Raw genomic sequence first — 5,200 nt, forward strand, 5'->3', positions numbered from 1 at the left:
GTATATACACAGAGAAACATGGAGTAACTGAATCCACAACGAATTTTAATAAAGTATAACAAATTTTATTATGCTGTCTATAATCATTACAATAAGATCACAACCATAATAGGTCTTTTCTCTCCTTGAGAAAGCGCTCCTTGGTAGCGCGAAACGTGCGTCGGGGATCTCTCCACACTCTGGGGTACCTGGGCATCTTCGGTAAGCTCTCCCTTTGTTTTATATTTTGCCATTATGGCGTTATTATGCAGGATATGGGATGTGCTTGCCGCTACCCCTTCTCATTTTGTGTCAGCCGTTTAAGCCTGCTGCCTCTTTTAGACCTATTATGGTTGTGATCTTATTGTAATGATTATAGACAGCAGTGCTTTATGCATACATCATTTGGGCTTTCCATTGAGCAGGGTTTACTGTAATTATTTGGTGCAGTGGGTCATGTGTTTTCCCCCATCCCCCTGATTCTTGGTGTCAGCTAGTCATGTGCAACTTTGCTATGAATATTTATTGTATACATTTGTCATAATAAAATTTGTTATACTTTATTAAAATTCGTTGTGGATTCAGTTACTCCATGTTTCTCTGTGTATATATTTACGTCTATGGAGTCGAACGATTCATTAATATGGCGGGTAATCATTACAATAGGCTACCGCCATCTATGGTGTATAAGGTATTAGGCGTTTCTGTTATAATAATCCCAGGTCAGTGTAGTTGTGGTTGGCACGGGGATGTAGCAGTGCCAGCAGGGTAGGAAGCAGACAAGACACAGAGATATGCAATTTCTGTACCTTTACTTGATAATTGCAGTCTAGGTTCCTGGTTACAGATGGTACCAGAGCAGGTTAGCCTGGAAGCAACTTAGGGATTCTCTCTCAGCAGATGGGCTGTGCAGTCTCCTTCCTAGCGCTTACTTGAGTGAAGTACTCCCAGTACTGAGTTAAAGGAGGAACTCCAGTGTAAGATGTTCCCAAGAACTATACTTGTACGGCAGACAGCTGTAGCATGTTTCGGGGACTCCTTGCTCCTAAGTCCCGGCTCACTATCCAAGTTGCTGTTGTGCCCTCAAGTCTAAGGCGGGAGTAGTGCATTTACAACCTACTACTCCTCTGGTGTCTGTTGCAGGACCGTTAGTATCCATACAACCATGGAGACAAGGCTCCAGATCATGCGCTCTCGATGGAGATGAGCCTTCCCTCGTTGCTCGATCTCCGCGCTTCTTCCTCACGTCTGCACACTTCCCCCTCCTCACGCTTACTCCTTTCTCTTAGCCCTCAGAGCGCACTGCTCCCCTCAATTCTGGTTCAGAGTTCCCCCTGCTGGCCTGGAATGGAACTGTGTTGCATGTATAGGTTAACTGCGAGAGAGACCCTTTATTGCCTTCAAGCATGACATCACCCTCCCAGGAGGAAGGCAATGCCATTGTGGCGACCATACTCCTGGGGGCGCCACACTGTGTACTCCATAACTATGCTCGTGAGTACAGTTCAGAGGTAGATGTGGAGTACCATCAGCCAGAATTTAATACAGTGCGCAACGTGGGTCTGGGAAGGCCATCCAACTCGGGGGGGGGGGGTGTGTGTGTGTGTGTGACCTTTACTGACTATTTTATAAGTCCACAAGGTGCCGTGCACTGGCAAAACTCCTCTGCTAGTGTTGTGCAGCCTGAACAGCAGAGAAGGATATCAGAAGATTGACCGACCCAAAACAAGAACCCAAGATCAATATCAAAATGTGTTTTTTGTTTTTCTGAAAAGAAAAGTTTAATCTGTATTTTTAGGTAATAAAAAAATTATGATTGTTAATTTCACGTGCTTTATGTTTTCTAGTTACTAAGAGGGGTTTGTTCAAACAAATTATCATGATTATTCTCCTCCCCACAGTCCAGTGCCCATATACCCATCTTACATATCCTCCTTCCCATGGTCCCGTGCCCATATGCCATCATACATATCCTCTATCCCATAGTCCTGCGCTCATATACCCATGACACAGTCAGAGATAGAGGCCTTGTATAGCCCCCTTATGCTAATGTATATAAAAAACAAAAATTATATTTGAAAATATAACTTTATTTTATAACCAATAAACAAATCATGACAAACATCATTATTTTTTCAATATGAAAACATAGTCAACTTATGGCCAAATAAGTAAATTTTTGTACCACATAAAAAAAAAAAAAGTTGCATGGCTTCAAAAAAGTAGACTAATCTCTTGGTCGTTAAGCGGGCCTTGTGGTTGCAACGTCCAACTCTGCGTGGCAGACTTCAAAGATCTTCACCAAAAATTGCACACCAATTTAAATAATGGTAGTCCGGGCAATACCCATAGGATGTTGCTGAATCAGAAAGGAAAGTGGCAATCAGTGAGGGTCCCAGCCTTTGTGTGCTTCCTGACTCAGAATGCTGGGAGTAACTGCTGGCTGGTCTACTGTATCGGTAGTCAGGTTCTCGCTGTTGGGGTTGTTGTCTCGGACAGAAAAGTCCAAAAACCTCCATCAAAATGTCTTGATAGGGAGAAATTGGAGCAGGGTCCTCCAAAGCTGTTAGTGACATCTGCACCATAAAAATTGACTGACTATCAGGGAGCGAGTCTTGCTTGCAATAGTCAAGGAAAAAAAAAAAAAAAAAAACGAAATGATCCTCTGTAGTTGATTTTTTTATCAAATCCAGAGTATCATTAGCGATTTTTACTGTTTTATCATAATTTTTTTTTAACTTTGTTTTGTTCGGCTCTCCTGCCACCGGATAGGCAGCTCTTTCTCTCCTCTGTTACATCAGCTTCTGCTGAACCTAATGTTCCAACAGCTGCAGAAGCAGATGTGCCAGCAGCTGCTGAAGATGTGGCACCAGCGGAAGCTGTTGCACCAGATGGAGAACATGTGGCACCAGCTCCAGAAGAATTTCCTGCTCCATCTTCAGATTCCTCATCAGCAGGAGGCCTAGGAGGACAAATGTTCCCTTAAGTGCTGTGTGAAAAAAAGAAAACAATTATTCATTAGTAGGGTATATTTCCACACTACATAGCAGCAACCCTTTGGACACAGCAAAAAACCTGCTCCGCCAAAAGAGCTGCTCCCTTCTTTGTTCGAGTGGTGATAACGTATGTTTTCGTTGAACACATACAGAATCACCGCATGCTATTAATACACTGCTAGTTATCTTGTGGAGACAGAGCGCCAATGTAAGATAAATAGACATGCTGTGGTCTCAAAAGATGTGACGTATGTCCGGTGATGTAGGTCTGACACATCCATTTTTGTACGCATAGTGGAGATGGGATTTCAGAAAATCCCCTCCACTATGCTGTAACATCTGGACACTGCGGATTGAACGCTGCGGCTGTACACAGTGTTCAATACGCAGCCAATTGTGCTACGACACGTGAAAACATAGAGGCTAGATATATTGTTAATTACGGATTTATCTATTTTTTGGAAAAACTTACCTCCGCAATGTCCTGCTTGTGAGATGAAATTGCAACTTGTCATAAAAAGGAAAGATTTGACGCATGAGAGAGGAGCCACTTATTTGACAGCTGGTGATGAATTTATTGAACCTGTCCCTCACCGACCGCCATCTCTGTTTAATATCTTTCTCTAAAAAACAAAAATAAAACACACTATTCTTAGTCCATTTTTTAAAACTAATTCTTAAATAACCTTATAATTACCAATTTGCAACTGCCTTGCATTTGTGCAGGAATCCCATTCGGGATTTATGGATACATCTCCAATGGCGTAATTAGAGTCTGCTGGGCCCCCCTATATATACACATATCCCCTCCATCCTGAAATATGTCCCTTATCCTGGGCTCCATCCTGATAAATATATGTATATATAGTGATAAAACACTCCGGGATCGCCTTTGCTGGGGTCAAAGGTCACGTGCGTTCAGCCTGAAACTCAGGCGCACAGCCGGGGTCCGGGTATAGCTGACACTGGGTCAGGTTTATTAAAGGTGAAAGCAATGCATAAAGAAAAAAAGCATAAAACAAATCCTTGCCTATCCGGCACTAACTAAACAGAGAACAACCTAACTACCAACTGGCGGACTTCTCCCGTCCAGCCAATCCACAGTTGCAGTGGGCACTGCTTTCACTCACGTGTGTGCCTCACACAGACAGGCTCTCTGTGTTCCCAGGCTGAGACACTCACACAACCACCTGGCATCCTTTTATATCCGCCTCCCATTATTCATTAGTCACCAGGTGAGATACTGACCAGACTAGGCCACATAGGAAAGGTATCTGGGCGAGATATACCTGCCCTCATCCACTATTCCCACATGATTCTCACAATATATTACTCATTTATATATATATATTACTCATTTATATAGCGCCATTAATTCTACAGCGCTTTAAAGACATTACCATCACTATCCCGGTGGGGCTCACAATAATCCAAACAACAATCTTTTGTCTAACAAATAATGATAAGATGCGTGTAATATAATTTATTCAGTATTCTAATTGTCAGATATCCGACATTCAATTATATTCAACATAAACAAAAATATACAAAAAAAAAAAATCCATAAAAATTAATAAAAAAAATAATATTATTGATGAATGGGGGAGTCATGCGTCCAGAATTTGGTTATAAGCCATCATATGATCTGAAAAAAAAAAAAAAAAAAAATAATATACACCTCATCCCTATCAGTATGTCTTTGGAATGTGGGTGGAAACCAGAGAACCTAGAAGAAACCCACACAAACACGGGGAGAACATGCAAACAACTTGCAGATGTTGTCCTTGGTGGGATTTGAACCCAGGACCCAAACTCTGCAGTGCTAACCACTGAGCCACCGGGCTAATGTATATATTATATTTCTTTATATACCACCAGTAGTGTTGAGCGACTTGATTTTTTAGGGTCGAGTTTCGTTTCATGAAACCCGACTTTTCCAAAAGTGGGGTCGAGCAAAATCTGCCGGCTATAGGGAAAAGTCGGGGGTCGTCCTGAAACACGAAACTCAATGGAGAATTAAAGTCGGCAGTGAGAGGAGGACAGGAAACACACCAACAGTGCCCATTTGAATGCCAAAAGCATAAATTCTTGTTACTGAAGCTTGTGAACCTTAATTAACTTCATAATACTAGTTACGCACTGAAAAATGGGGGTTATTTGGCTAGAGTTGTGGGGGGGGGCTGGCTCCAGGTTTTCGTGGGCCCAGGGCCAAAGAGCGCCCCTTT

The 5,200-nt window shown here is 42.3% G+C and overlaps 1 long non-coding RNA gene across 1 annotated transcript; it reads right to left on the reverse strand.

Annotated features, from left to right (window-relative positions):
- Nucleotides 1–2,146: 2,146 nt before the first annotated feature.
- LOC141047016 (uncharacterized) lies at nucleotides 2,147–4,136 on the reverse strand. The gene is made up of 3 exons (XR_012219728.1): nucleotides 4,106–4,136; nucleotides 3,448–3,598; nucleotides 2,147–2,968 (listed from the first exon to the last, which is right to left on the reverse strand). It is a non-coding gene; the product is annotated as an uncharacterized lncRNA (long non-coding RNA).
- Between the last annotated feature and the right edge of the window lie 1,064 nt (nucleotides 4,137–5,200).

The sequence above is a fragment of the Dendrobates tinctorius genome, unplaced genomic scaffold, assembly GCF_039654945.1.
Source record: "Dendrobates tinctorius isolate UK_male_01 unplaced genomic scaffold, ASM3965494v1 ptg000125l, whole genome shotgun sequence".
In the NCBI taxonomy this organism is placed as follows: Eukaryota; Metazoa; Chordata; class Amphibia; order Anura; family Dendrobatidae; genus Dendrobates; species Dendrobates tinctorius.